A 16,833-nucleotide genomic window follows, 5' to 3' on the forward strand; every position below is an offset into this window, starting at 1 on the left:
GTCTGAAATAGGAGTAGGGACATCTAAGGAGTTTGACGGGTCAGTAAAGAAGGGAGTAGTGAGGGTGCTGGACGCCGAGTTTGGCATGGTGAAGAAGGGAACATGTTCCCAGAAAGTAACATGACGAGAGATGCTTAGACGTTTCGAGATAGGATCCCAACAACGATAACCTTTGTGTTCGATACCATAGCCAAGAAAGCAACACGAACGACCACGAGGCTCAAGTTTATTGTATTCATGGGATTGTAATTGAACGAAGCATGCACATCCCCATACTTTTAGAAGTTCATACGCAGGGGAGACTCCGTATAGTATTTCATAAGGAGATTTGTGACTGAGTGTAGGAGTGGGGTGTCTATTGAGGGTATAGACAGCTGTGAAAGCAGCTTCACCCCAAAAACGTTCAGGACATTTAGCTGAGATCAGAAGAGTACGAACAATATCAAGAATGTGTCTATGCTTTCGTTCAGCACGACCATTTTGGGGAGATGTTCCAGGGTAGGAGTACTGAGAGAGAGTACCCTGAGACTTAAGAAACGAGAGAATAGAAGATTATTTGTACTCCATAGCATTATCTGCTCGAAAAATCTTAATAGGTTTGGAGAATTGAGTTAGAATCATACGGGCAAAAGTGATATAAATATGTGGTAACTCAGAACGATGCTTCATAAGATATATCTAAGTGAAGCGTGTATGATCATCCACAAAAATAACAAAATACCGAGCACCACCTATGGAGGGATGTGGTGATGGTCCCCATAGATCAAATGAAGCTGTACTAGACACAGAGGCAACAAAATTTGGTGATTGCAAGGGAAGACGCATATATACCACTTCAAGCACCCGTCCAACTCTACGGCCTACACCAAGGATCTGCTTGGTCTTTGGATCCTGCACAAGACAACCAGAGGAATGAAATAATATTAGTAGACCAAGTTCCTGGAGTTGAGTAAGAGAGACTAGACCCAAGGCTAGCYGTGGCACATGTAGGACATCAAATAATTGAACAGTATCAGTGGATAAGTTACCACTGAATAAGACAAGTAAAGGAGTAAGATCTGCTGTTTTAACAGATGCAAGGTGATAAGGTTGCGTAGAGAGAAAACCATCAGGGCAAGGTGTCATGTGGTTAAAGCAACCAGAATCAAATATCCACATGGTACCTGATGTCGAGGAATGTTGAGAATTCACACCAAGAGAACCTGTCATAATTTGCTCCATGAGCTCTTGATTTCTACGCATGAGGTCCATCAGATCTGGAGATGAAGAAACCGATCCTGCAACAGGGACTGATAAAGGTTCACTTGGAGTGACCGATCTGGCAACGGATTGGTTTCGATGTTGATAATTTCTTGGATTTAGATTCTGAGGACAATCGGAATGGTAATGACGTGGTTGTGTAACTCCACAGTAACGGCACGTACGAACGGAGCAGTCCAAGAGAAGATGAGATGTAGAGTGACAGAAGGTACACTCATTTGTGTTTGGCTTCCATTCACCGGTAGTCTGTCTTCCTGCTTGCTTGGCATTGTGATTAGGCTTACCAKAATTATTGTTAAACTTACCTCTTGGCCTTGTTGAGGATGATGTGTGCAAGACCGTCTCAGTAGGTATAGRAGAGCGYAAATTAAGACGAGTTTCCTCRCTTAGTAGTTCAGTAATGACATCTTCAAGAGTGGGCAACGGATGTCTGTGAAGAAGAGAAGCACGGACATTCTCAAATTTGTCAGTGAGACCCATCAAGATGGTGATGAGATGAAGCTGACTAAAGTAGGCATGAAACTGACGGGCAGTCTCATCATAAATCTGAGGTGCACCAAGATTTAGTTGATCTCGAATAGACTGCATGTCTGAGATATAGGAACTCACGGACTGATCAGGAAGCTGCCGTTTGTTCTGAAAAGTGGTCCACAGTTGATACTGATGAGACAAGCCAGTAGACGTGTATCGTTTAGCTAAGAAATCCCAGAGTCCCTTAGCAGTGGTGTAGCCAAGGAATTGCTGATTGATTTCAGTAGTGGTTGAGGCATTAATGAAGCTCAAGATCTTTGCATTGTTGATGTCCCATTCATTCGTGCGCTTGACAAAATCAACAACATTCTCATTGGTAAGTTGAGTAGGAGCAACAGACTTACCAGTCACATAGGAATACAAGCCATGAGACTTGAGAAGGATAGTCATGTGGTGTTGCCACAAGATATAGTTGTTTCCATTGAAAACAATCGTGATTGGGTTTGAGTGACTAGGATTGGAAGCCATAGTAGGTTGATTGGAAACTTGAAAAATCAGAATCCGGGTAAGTAGAGTCCGGGTGAATCCGGGTAAATCCGGGTGATGCAGGAGACGCAAATGTCGAGATGGAACGGTTGTCGGCGGCAGCAGAGAAGCGGCGATGGAGGCTGAGTGATGCAAAACGATGCTAAACTGTGACAGGAGACGCAAATGTCGAGATCTTGAAATCGACAGATTTGGAGATCGAGTATGGGAGCGACAGAGATCACAATCAAGAACAACAATCGAGAAAAAAAAGGAGCAACCTATTGCTCTGATACCATGTTAGAATAAGAGAAAGAGAGGGCCAAAAGATTGCCGTTTGTATTGAATGAATATTGTTGGAACGTTACAAGAAAAGGAGAAAACCTAAGCTACTTATATAGGATAGTACAGAGTGCCTAAACCCTAAACCTAAAAGCCCACAGGCTTATATATATGTGCTTCTTATATACAACTAACATATACTATTCACAAATTAATATTGAAAGAAATTATGTGAATATAGATGGCGTTAAGCCTCATGAATATACCATTTTTGAGAAACCGAGTGAACTGCAAAGCTTTAGTAGTTGGAGGTAGTAGTAGGTTAACTTGTTGCATCAATTTGAAGAGAAGAATTAATGCTATCAAGTATCTGTGAGATAATAGACGATATTCATCAACCATTGTAGAGGTGAAAGAGCAAAAACAAAGTATTACTGGGAAAGAACGTGTGCAATGGCTGGACCGCTAATGCCCAAATTCAAGACGAACATTAAAATTGGATCCAAGATGATGTTCGTTACATCTCCTGCCACTGCATTAGAACAAGAAAATGTGTTGGAACGGACATTAAGCAACAAAAAGTGAAATATGACCAAAAGGACATTGGTTTGGCGATATATAGCACGTAATACCAACTTTTTAGAGATCAAAGGTTTCAAACCCACCAAAAGCAAGAAATTTATTTGAGTTTCATTTGCCATATAAATGTGTGTGTGTGTCTAGGAACCTAAAATATTTTAGGATTCTCTTATTTTGTGTGAGTTCATCATATGAATCTTTGTCACGACATTTTTCATGAATATTTTATCAAATTATTCACTTTAATACTCACAAAAGGGTGATCCCGGGTTCCAAAAAATTTAAGGTTCCTAAATAAACCCCTCTCCCCTTTCTCTCTCTTCTTTTCTCTCTGTATATATAGAAACATATATATACATACATATATTTATATATACATATACATGGTACATACATACATACATACATACATACATACATACATACATACATACATACATACATACATACATACATACATACATACATACATAGAGTTGGGTTTCGGTGAGAAGCGTAAGAAGGGATCTCCACCTTGAATGCACATTAGGATGGGATGCACCAGATTAATCCCCGTAACAAACGTGATTCATGGATGGGTTTGAGATTAAAGGTGATCAAGGATCCATATCACTTCTCACGTTTCTCACCTTAATTCTTCTTCTTACATGATCTTTCGTTTACATATGTATAGGGTACATATAAAGAGTTAAACGAAAACAATGATCAAATAAGAGAATACGAGAACGACCAAATCACATGTGATTTTACCCTGAAATCATGTGCAAAATCACATCTGATTCACGCGACTTTGGCCGTGATTTGAGGTCATGGGCCAAGTCGTCCGTTTACTTTGCGTTGACTATGATATGTAATAGCATGTGATTTCAGTGCAAAATCACATGTGATTTGGACGTTTTCGTGTTTTCTTATTTTGACACTTACTCATTTGATCCCCCCTCCCTCTCTTTATATATAGGCTCAGAGAAAACTACAAAAAGAGGAAAATCAAGGAACACCCTAATAACCATTAATTTGTACGGTATATACATGAAAATGTTTTTCGGTCTCTATGCACTTATGTGTTTTATTCACATGTGCATATCTGACAAATTATCTTTCTGCACACCTACATGATCATGATGAATGGATATTAGGGTGTTTCTCAAATTTTTGTGGTTTTGCCTTGAACTTGACCATATATACACACATATATATACACACACACACATAAAGGTTCAAACAAGAACAATAATTAAATAAAAAAACTAAAATGAACAAATTATATGAAAAATTACATGTGATTTTATATTAATGGTCAACACTAGGGTGTGCAGGCGACGTGGCAACCAATGTTACGTGAATCACATGTGATTTTAGTGTAAAATCATATGTAATTCGACTATTTTTTAATTCTCTTATTTGGTTATTGTTTTCGTATGAACCCCACTTTTTTTTTTTCTCTCTCTCTCTCTCTATATATATATGTATGTATATATATACATATGACAAATCAAATGCAAACTTTCTTAACATTACAAACCATGCAAACCAATATTTGATTAACACCTTATATAGGAAAGAATCTATCTTTATGAAACCATATATTCATGGGATTAGATGGAGGGTTGGGATTGGATTATACGGGTTTGTAACTTTTCCATGATATGTATTTGATTAGAAATTTCTTTCTCTCTCTCTTTCTATATATATATATATATATATATATGTACACACACACATATATATATATACACACACACATAGGGAAAGGTTCATTTGAGAAGTGGTAAGTATTTGAGAAGTAAATAAGTGATTCTAGTCTTTCATCTGGTCAACATTTGCGGCTTTGACTATGAAGCATCGGACAATTTCTCGCATGAGAATGCGAAAGATAGAAGGGTAGTTTCGTAATTTTTACAAATAGGCGACAAATGTGTTCATATGTGAACCCGTTTGAATCACATACGAACTATATGTTCATATGTGGACCCGCTAATTAATTCCCATGTGATTCACAATGGTTTATATGTGATTCACAATGGTTTATATGTGATTCACATGGGTTCATATGTGAATCACAAGGGTTCATATGTGAATTAGTTAATTAGTTCATATATGAATTATATTGTTCATAGGTGAATTAATTTAAATAGTTTATATGTGAAGACATAGTTCATATGTGAATCACACGGGTTCACATATGAACACGGTGCTACCTATTTGTAAAAGTTACAAAACTACTCTCTCTATTTTTTGAATAGCCGCAAATTTTGATTAGTCAAAGCCGCAATTCTTCACCACCCAAATTCGATCTTGACCGTATAAAATATTAGGATCATTTATTTACTTATCAAATATTTACTGCTTTCCAAAATAGGCTATGGCTATATATATATATATATATATATATATATAGGGTTGAGTTCCGATGAAAATGGAAGTTATAGTGAAAATGGATGTTATGATGAGAAGCATAAGAAGAGATCTCCACCCTTGAATCAATCATGTCAACAGTAATGAGGTGCATAGAGATGCACCAAATCAATTCCCTTCTAAAACACAATTCATGGGTGGACATGAGATTAGAAGTGCTCAAGGGTTCAAATCTCCTCCTACGTTTCTCACTATAACTTCCCTTCTCACGTGATCCTTCGTCTCTCTCTTTCTCTCTCTCTCTCTCTCTCTCTCTCTCTATATATATATATATATATAGGCCGACTCAAATAAGAAAACTAAATATCATGAGAAGGTGAGAAAACAAAGTTAAATGAAAGTTTATATGTGAATTATTGAAAATCGGGAAATAATCTATTTGAAAATGCATATATGAATTGATGTTACAAATTATTCATGGGTTTACATATTTATCTTCAAATGAATTTTTCAATATTCACATATGTACTTTCCTTAATCCCTCTCATCTTACCTTTTCATGATATTTAACATTCGTATTTGAACCTTCCAATATATGTATATATATATATATATATATAGAGAGAGAGAGAGAGAGAGAGAGAGAGAGGGTTTTTTCGTGAGACCCGTAAGACCAATTTACAACCCTTGTATTAGATCTACAATCTGAACATTCATAATCGCAAAATTGCCACGAGACTTCTCAATAATCACAAAAATGCCACTGTGCAACTTCATACTATTAGATCATTAGCTTATAAAGTTGATCAATAAACATAAATTGGTCTTACGAGTCTCACGAAAAACCTTTGGTCTCACGTGAACCCAACCCTATGTGTATATATATATAGTGGCATAATCAAATGAGAACTAATTAGTTTGTGGTAACTGTAAGGTCCAATATGAGCCAATCATTTTTATTATATTACCTTAATTAAGAAAAATGGTGTATTAGTAATTTCTTAAAGGTTATCAATCAAAGAGATTGATATTGTTTCCTTATTAATCAAACAAATTATGGAAGTTTCTTTATATGAAGTTACAATTGAGAAAATAAATATATGATTTCTTACTGTTAAAAGTTATTAGGTATCGCAGTGGTAACATAGTGGTATCACAGTTGTATTCATCAACCAGATTTGGTGTCATAGTATATGTATCACAATGTATTTTTGTTGTTATACGAAATGTATCACAATATATTTTTGTTGTTTTACGAATTGTAAGACAATATATCAGGTAATGTTTTCTTTACCAAATGTATTACACTGTGTTTTTTCGTTATTTTATGAAGCGTATCACAGTGTGCATCATGTGTTGATATGGTGTGCGTTGGAAAGAGTTGAGAGTTGAGAGTTGAGAGGAGAGAGAAGAGAGAGGAGAGATGAGAAATCTAGAATGACTAAAATGCCTTTAATCAATATTTTAAGTTAAAATTACCAAAATTATTAATTTCCTAATTTAACCATTGATTTGTGATTGAGATTGGATCTCACGGTTATCACAAACTACTCAGTTCTTCCTTAAATGACCATATATATATATATATATATATATATATAGATATATATATGTATATATATGTGTGTGTGTGTGTGTATGCACAGACACTTGGGTAATGTAAGATTTTTTTGGATGAGACGGATGAGAAGTGGTGAAAGTAAGTTAAGTAACCTTATATTATATGAAAGTTACGTTATATTCTCTGAACATGGGTATAGGTTACATGTTCTGAAGGTGTACCTTCACCCTTTTCTATGAAGGCGGTCAACTCGACAAGCTTTCACACAAATTATAAGTGTACCTTCACAGATATTACGTGAAGGTTATCTTATGTGAATGTTACGTTTCTTACCCGTATATTGAAAATGCAACCTTATGTATATGTATATGTATATGTATATGTATATGTATATGTATATGTATATGTATATGTGTGTGTGTGTGTGTGAGTGTGTGTGTCTGTGTGTATGTGTGGAAGTTTAAACGAAAACATCCATGTTTTACGAGAATGCAAGAACAATTATGAGCCTCCATATTATATAACTCATAATTAAAAAAAGAAAATAAAGTAATTAATTAATGATAATCATGTGATTTTGTATTTATCTGTAATTCTAGTGATATCCTTATCTCAAAAATCAAGTACAGATAATATACTAACTGGTAAATATTTATCAGAACAAATTTATATAATGAACGGAGACAACGATGAACGTAGACGTTATCATTGCAATTTTCGATTATCACATCGCTATTACATCAAAAATCATATAATTATTAGATGATTATCACATCATAAAAGGTTTTCAGTTTATCAAATTATTATCACACTATTATCAAATAAAATTAGATCATTATCACATTATTATCAACCACAAATGCATCAACATAAAAAGTCTCTGATGATTATTAAAGGATAAAGATAAATCAAGAATAACAAAAAATTATGGATAAACACTAATTTGCTTTTATTTATTCTAATTTTTATTATGTGTTAATTAATTTGGAGGCTGAGAAGTGTTCTTGCATTTTCATAAAATTAATAAGGGGGGTCCTTATTTGAACCTCCCCCCCCCCACACACACACACATATATATATATATATATATCTATATATATATAGAGAGAGAAAGAGAGAGAGAGAGAGAGACTCATTCAAAGGAAAACTGATTAATTTGTTGTAACTGTGAGATCCAATGTGAACCACTCGTTTGATATATTTAAGTATATTTATTAAATAAGATAAAAGGGTAATATAGTAATTCTATTTTTAACAACTAATCAAAATATTTAATCAATTTTTTAGAAGGAAATATTTAATTAAAATTAGTTAAAAGTATATCAATTACCTAATATACATCGTATTTTAAAGACATTTGTGAGTACATCGTATTTTAAAGACGTTTGTAAATCAAAGTGTATCATAGTGATAACGTTCACAATATATTTTTCTTGTTTTATTAATGTATCATAGTGTGCATTTTCGCTATTTTCATTGCTTTATAAAGAGTATCACATTGTGCATCTTGTATGTATATATGGGTATCAGAGTGATTATCGTTTGTAGATATCACACTATGTATCTTGTGTTCACATAAGGTTCATCGGAATAAGGTACGTCGAATAAGATTCATTAGAGAGAGGAACGAGTAGAGATGAGAGAAAATATTTATAAAATCCCTAAAATGCTCTTAATTAATATTTTAAGTTAAAATTGCCAAAATTATTGATTTCTTAATTTAGTCTGTGATTTGTAGTTAAGATTGGATCGCACTGTTACCATAAACAAAACAGTTCTAATTTGATTAGACCACTCGGGAAAATCGCAAGAAAAATGAAAAAGTATTGAAAACACGCTGATAATCATTAATTTGGACGGTATGCACATATGTATACAAACAATTTGTCTGCACATGTGCATAACATGCACACATGCATCAAACCAATATATAACTTCAATTACTTATATGCACATGTACATACAGTCATGATTATCAGAATATTCATAAGTTTTTTCATTTTTTTGGGTTTTCCCCGAACCTCCCCCCTCTCTCTATGTATTCTCGATAACTCAAGTATAAAAATGATGAAAGTAATATACCAGTGGCGTATAAAGGGGTTTGAGTATCCTTGAAACCACGAAAGACACCTTGCATTGCCAAAGAGAGAAGAACCTCTGGCGCTCCAAGTGATCGTAGTGTTAGATACTTGAGTGCCGGTTTTAGCATCCGAGACCCCTTTTCGACAACAAAATCATCAATGGATTTAGATTTTCGATCGATAAGTAAACGAAAAGAAGAACAATTACAATCGTGAAGTTACTTACGGATTTTAGGCCCATCAAACTTAAAAGTGGCTTCACTAGAAATACAAACATTAGGGTTTTAAGAACACCAATCACAAGACCAAATAATAATGCTGTTGTTGCTGAAGGGATATTTCGCTTTGCTTTCCTGAGCTTTTGCGTATTTGGAACACGATCGATAGTAGTTGTATGCTTGCACATCATTGTTTTAGAACCTGTTGATAATTAGAGAAAGCAATCAATATGTATAAAAGTTTCACTTTGCGAAATAGCCAACAACAGTGAACAAATTAATCGGTCATGGTGACATATAGAGATGTGAGACCTGAACGAGGACCATGCCTTTTGAGGAGCGGTTATGGGTTCGGTCCGGCTTTCAGGTAATGAATCAGATAAAATTTTGGACCAAAGGGTTTCCCCGGTACAAGTTTAGGTATGGTCAAAGCCCTAATGGCTGGTTTTTACGCACACATATGTTTATAATTAAATGAGAACCGCTGATTGTCTGATCGTGTGTTATTTCATATTGTAAAACTACCTATGCAAAAGTCAGTGTTGGTTCACAATGTGAAACAACATATACACATTACAAATAGATCACTTTATGAAATAACACGACATTTTCATACGTATTGTTTCATAACAATGTGAAACAACGAATGAACACTAATTCTCAACATTTTTGTGATCGTGATTTGGTTATTCCCTTATATATATACACACATTCCAAGGTTAAAATTAAGCCTTATTTTTTTTTGTCTAGGACGGGGGTCGGTTTTTTGGTCCTTTGAACCGACACCTCCAAGTATTGGCCTGAGGACCATTCCTTGGTCCTCTCTAGTGGCATACCATCTCCGATTGAAGACTCTGTTTGCTCATCATCTAATGTTGTTTCTTGTTTGCGCTCTTTGTTAACATAATCATTCTTCGTGTTCTCAACTTCGATTGCTTTATTATTCATCCTTTCTATAGTCTCTTCCTCAGCGACAAACGAAGTTGTGATGCTAACAAGTGGGAATATCGCTACTTTTGAAACTTGATTGAAAAGAGCGATCGATACTCCAACTGCAGCAATTTCCACCAGACCTGTACGTATATATAGATGCATATAAGCGTTATTAGTTCCTACCATTCTTCATCAAGTTTTCTTCACGCTCTTGCATGAATCACGTATGGATACCGTGTCCACCCGATGAAATAAATAGTTGGATTTGAAATACACAAACAGCTTAAGCCCGAAGCTCGGCTACCCATGTCCTTAAAGACCAATCAGGCCAAAATTTTTTAAGGGCCGACTAGCTTGATCTAAAAAAGCGCGAGCGGGCCCTCTTTCAACCCCAAAGGCTGGGCCCGCCATGCTTTTTTCACTTAGAAAAACGGGCTTGAAAGGCTTGGTGGGCTTTGTGCATTTCTAGTTAGATTGAATGAAGCAAAGAAATCATACCTATACGACCAATGAAGACAATGTCGATCAAGGAAGCAATCGGGTCCGCGGCTAGTGCCATGGATGCTGGTATGGCAATCGAAAGTATTTCTCGTCCTAGTGTGTCTAACTTGAGGGCAATCCTACATGATAACCGATTTATACGACTATAAAAACTCCAAGAGAACAGTTTAAATGATTCCAAATGGTAAAAGAACACAAGTACCTAACATCTTTGAAGAAAACAAGGACCGTAAAGTTCCATTTTGCACGTGTTGAAGTTGCAACACCGTTCTCGAACATGGTTAGAAGACGAAGTTAGATGTATGAACTCTAAGAGGGTCGACAACCATAAAGGAAAGCAAATGTGTCAGCTACCATTGATTCTTACCATATCATTAAGATCGAACAATGTATAGTAGCTGATATATATATATGTATATATATGTATGTATATATATGATTCCTACCATGGTAGGAGTCACTAGACTCTTGTTCCTTTACGGGATAAAATTTTTGGTTCTTATCATATTCATCCGATGAGGTAGTGTGACTTGATAACCATTTATCCAGATAAACATTTGGTAAACAATATGTATAAAATAACCTGAGTAGGACAAAGATGTTTTTTTGGTCCCACTAAATTGCATGCAATATATAACCATTTTTTAAAAACTTCTTATGAAAACTAAATCCATATAAGTTATAATAGCTCGCATTCACAATCATATGGTTGTACTATTTGTGATACAGACGATAAGCAACATTACCTATCATCAATGTCACTACTACATTTATCGTTTTTGGTTGTCTTATCTTTACTTATTTAGGGTTGTGGTCTTCTAACATCTTTTCTACAAATTTTGCATATCCCTAAGTTTGTAACATATAAAAAATACGACATCTCAATCTGACCGGTCATGCTAGTAGTATATCATCAGGGACGGATCCATAATTTTTTTAAACGGTGGCACCATTTGACCATAAGAAAAAAAATATAGGAATTTTTTTTTCAAACGACACCGTTTGACCATAATAAACAAATATATGGAATTTTTTTTCAAACGGTGGCACCGTTTGACTAAGAAAATGACACTAACATAATTCGGACTTGGGTGTGGGGTGGAATAAAAGCCTTACAAACGTACATACTCTACCAAATAAAACTTGTTCTTATTGAAGTTTTAAAATACATACGGTAGAACACAACAAATTAATACGGTTGCACCATTTATGAAACCTATATTCTTTGCTCTTCGGCGGAGAAACGATACGGTGACACGTGCCACCCATGGCACCTAACTAGGTCCGCCCATGTAGTACACGTAATCCATGAACAACGGACTGTGTACATACAATACGTAGAGGCACCGTCATGCTACATGTACAAGTTTTAATGTATCTTTGTGGGGAAGACATGCATGTCTGTATGTATATGTATATGTATATGTATATGTATATGTATATGTATATGTATATGTATATGTATATGTATATGTAGAGAGAGTGAGATACAGTCAGTCAGTGAGTGGCATTAATTGCTACTGAATTCGTGGTTTCATCTGAATCTAAATCATCTCATGCACATATGACACCTAACCCCATACATAAATACAACATAACACGTATTAGTATTTTTATGTTTTGGTCCCCTTTTTCATTTCATTTTATTAATATACATTCTGTTAATACTTAATTAATCCTTCATATTTTAGAACACATCATTCAATCCCACAATGTATATAGTGTAATAAATAATAATATATAAATTCAGGGCCGTCCCGGGGAGGACGGCACGGGCGCACGTCCAGGGCCCAAAAATATCAGGGGCCCAAATTTTTTCCTTAAAATACAATAGTAGTATAAAATAATTTAATAAATTAAAGAAACCCAAAAAATTGTAGCATATAATAAGAGACAAAAAAAATTTAGTAGATAATAAGGACCCAAAAACATATCAATTAATTACATTGGAAATAAAAATAAAAAAATTAATTGATAATTCATTATATGTTATTGTTTATTGTCTCTCTAATTTTTTGTTATCTCCGACGAGATCCAATGATATTGACTATTGTTATCTCTATATGCTTGACTATTTTTGTGCTTCAACATTTCAACGTTAAGATCATATGCTTGCTATTGTTATATATTTTTGTTGGATATTTTTATTAATTTTTGCTTCTGTTGACTATTGCTATTTGGTTATCTAGTTCTAATTGTTTTTGTTGACTATTATTATCTATTTTTGTTTCTATATAAAATATTTTGCTATTGTTTGACAATCAATCTATTGTTATTATAATTTATGACGTGTTTCATGATTTTGTGATTAATCAAAAAAAAAAAAAATTCTATTAGATGTATTTAGTAATGTCTTTTATATATGTCATGTTCCATACACTTTTAATCTTAACATCTTATTTTACTTGAGAAGAAAAAGAAGAAAAATAGAATTTAAATATTTTCATCAATTGTTTGACTTATGTATTTTTCATTGAGATTCTGCGACACCACAAGATTCTATTCAAATGCTCAAAAAATGATTGTTGAGCTTCCATATTATATGTTTAATTCATTGTTTATTTTTATTGGATCTCAATGAATCATCTTTTTCCTTTGTATTCTTATTGATCTTCATTTGTCTACTTGTCCAGAAAACCTTGATGATCTTCTTTATTATTGGTCTCTCATTGACCTTCACAATTACTTCATTCACACGAATTCTCTTTTTGTATCAAAATAACACATATTTCTTGTTATGAACTAATTTTTTTTTTACTTTTTATAAAAATTTATCAACCATAGTTTATATATTCTTGGTTTCAAATTATCTAACTAGAAGTACGTAAATTTAAGTACTCTCTTATATATCTATAATAAAGATAAATAAGATTTCTTTCCCTCAGTGAATTTATTAGCATTTCTTATAATCAATTTTATACCAATGAAGAACAATTATTGAATTTTTTTCGTACTTACCGAGGGTCATTATAAGAAAAGTGAGTTTTGACAATGTGCTTTTTAGCGATGACATGTTTCCGCCATAAGTTATGGCAACAACATGTTGTTATATACTTTTTCTGATGATAAATGAATTTTTAGCGACGACAAAAGTCGTTGCTAAAAACCTTGTTACTTGCAGTGGGCCCTGTTTTTATGTTTGCCTAGGGCCTATAAAATGTCAGGAACGGGTCTGTGTAAATTAACCACAAGGATGATGCCATGATTGGTTTAAGTTTGGGCTTCAAAGATCAAAAGTGATTGGAGGTCCCATGTTCAAATTCAAGGAGGAATATAAATCTTCTTGTGGCCACGGAAATTCAAATGCGGTGACTCCGAGTTATCTGCAAAACAAGTGGTCGCCCTGGAATTAGTTGGCTCGCTAGCGGGTTGGATATCCAGGTTAATAATAAAAATAATAATATTACGTAAATGTTGAAGCAACATGTTTAATGTAAATCATCATATGTCTACAACATACAATATCATATAGGAACAATGCTGATGAGTATGTAAATCTATAGGGTCGTACATAAAGAATATGTATACCTCTCTTTTTAAAAACCGAGTTAAATCATGTTGATTGTTAAAATAGTTATTTTTGAAGGAGAACTACGAAAGTATGTGTTAAAGTGTAATTATGATAATTACATGATGTTATCTGTAAATATATATATATATATATATATATAATAATATTAACGTTTAAGATAATTATATAAATTAACACTACTAGAAAACCAGATATCAGCGACGAACATCAGCGAGGGAAAAAATCCCTCGCAGATCAGCGAGGGAAAAGCCAAAAACTCATTCTCTCGCTGATCTGCGAGGGAATGAGTTTTTTTTTTGACAATTCCCTCGTTGATCCCTCGCTGATCTGCGAGGTATCAGCGAGAGAATCTGATTTTTGCCATTTTTTTGTTTTATAGCTACAAATTTAATTACTTATTAATTTTTAATTATTGATTATTAAATTTTCAATTATTTATTATTTATGAGAATATTACAAAAATTTAATAAAGCCAATTAGGCCCAATAAAATCGAATAAAGTCCATTAAAGCCCACTTAAATTGAATAAAGTTCATTAAGGCCCAATAAACTCAATATAGTCCGGTAAATGGATTAAGGCCCAATAAAACCGAACAAAGCCCAGTTAAATGAGTTAAGGCACAATAAAACCGAACATGTATACATACGATACCTACATATAAAAATGTATATATATAACATATAAAAAACAAGAAAAATAAGAAAATAAGACAATTCCCTCGCTGATCCCTCGCTAATCAGCGAGGAATCAGCGAGTGAATATGATTTTCACCATTTTTTTATTTTATAACTACAAATTTAATGTGATAAACGGGTTCTGATTATTACCCAATGTATTTATTATGTGAATTAATTGTTTATGTGAATACATGCTTATATGGGTTAAAATACGTAAGTATGTGTATTTTATGCATAGGGGTACATGCATAATATGTGTGTGTATATATATATATATATATATATATATGTATATGAGTGTGTGTGTGTGTGTGATATGTATATATGTATATGTATGCATCCATATGCATGTATGTATGTATCGAAGGTTTAACTGGTTTAGCCGACTTTCCAAACTTGGAAAGTATATATATATGGTGGTTTGGGAGGAGGCATACCTTTCTTGTCTCTTTAAGATTTTAGAAAATTTGAGAGAAAAGTTATCCGGAGATCAAGTGGAATCAATTAGTTTTCATCTTTTTCAAAATCAGAGTTTTTGTATAAAAGGTGAGTGATTTCTAAACTTTTTTTGCATAAAATTTGTTACTGGTTTTATTTGAATGTTGCTTATTACTGGAAAGAAATCAGTTATTCAATTAAGGTTTTTATTCGGACAAAAGGTGGCCGGATTAAGTCTAAACCGGACAAAGCTTGTCCGGATTACTCTTAAACCGGATAGGAGGTGTCCGATTTATTCATAAATCGCTTAAGTGTTGTGAGATTTAAGGTGTTAGTGAGAATTTTGAAGTATGTAAACCGGACAAAGGTTTTAAATGGAGAAGTGTGAATACGACCAAGCATTGAGCGGTTTAGCCTTAAATCGCTTAAGGGTCGTGTGGATTAATTATAAACCGACCAAGCATTGAGCGGTTTAGCCTTAAATCGCTTAAGGGTCGTGCGGATTAGTTATAAACCGATCACGTATTGAGCGGTTTAGTCTTAAACCGATCGTATGTTGTCCGGATTGTTTCAAACCGGACATGAGTCATGCGATTTAGTCTTAAATCGAACAAGTGTTGTCCGGATTAGTATATCGAACAAGAAGAGTTAGTGTTGTCCGAATTATATATCCGGATAACTTATCCGAGTGACCTATATTTGATAATTTTCAAATATTGAATATTTTAGACATTTATATAATTTAAAAATGTCTATTATTGGGTTTAATTATGGATTTATAAAAGGGGTATTTTATATCTTTTTAAATAAAAAGATATGTTCCTACGGCCTACCAAGTGTGGTGACATAAGTCTGTTTTGGTATGGAACTGGATTTGGGAAAATGTTTCTACCAAGCGTGGTGACGTAAGTCTGTTTTGGTATGAAACTATATTTTGGGAAACCTTCCTACCAAGCGTGGTGACGTAAGTCTGTTTTGGTATGGAAGTGGATTTTGTAAAACTATTTCTACCAAGCGTGGTGACGTAAGTCTGTTTTGGTATGAAACTTGTTTTAAATAGTAGTTCCCCCAAATGTGGTGACTTTTGTCTGTTCTGGCTTGGAACTGGGAATGGGTACTTTCAGATGTGGTGACTTTTGTCTGTTCTGATAAGTAGCCCTGTTTTGATGAAGGAATAAAGATGACATATCAAGGAGAGGTGTACTTGGAATAAGGGAGACATTGTCATATGTGGATAATATTATAACTCTTATTATTTTTACTAATTGGATTTAATAACTTTGAATCATCATTTTTTTGTGACCTGATGAATTAGAGATATTATTCCTATTATAAACAATAATTTAGATGCTATTGAGAAGGGGAAAATGGTTTGTCATAAATGACAAGTATTGCCTTAAATCTTTCCGTTAAATATTT

The 16,833-nt window shown here is 34.0% G+C and overlaps 1 pseudogene; it reads right to left on the reverse strand.

Moving 5' to 3' along the window:
* LOC112520290 overlaps window positions 1–11,045 on the reverse strand; it is a 14,020-nt pseudogene extending 2,975 nt beyond the window's left edge.
* Between the last annotated feature and the right edge of the window lie 5,788 nt (window positions 11,046–16,833).

This window comes from Cynara cardunculus (assembly GCF_001531365.2).
Source record: "Cynara cardunculus var. scolymus isolate 2C chromosome LG 10, CcrdV1, whole genome shotgun sequence".
NCBI lineage: Eukaryota > Viridiplantae > Streptophyta > Magnoliopsida > Asterales > Asteraceae > Cynara > Cynara cardunculus.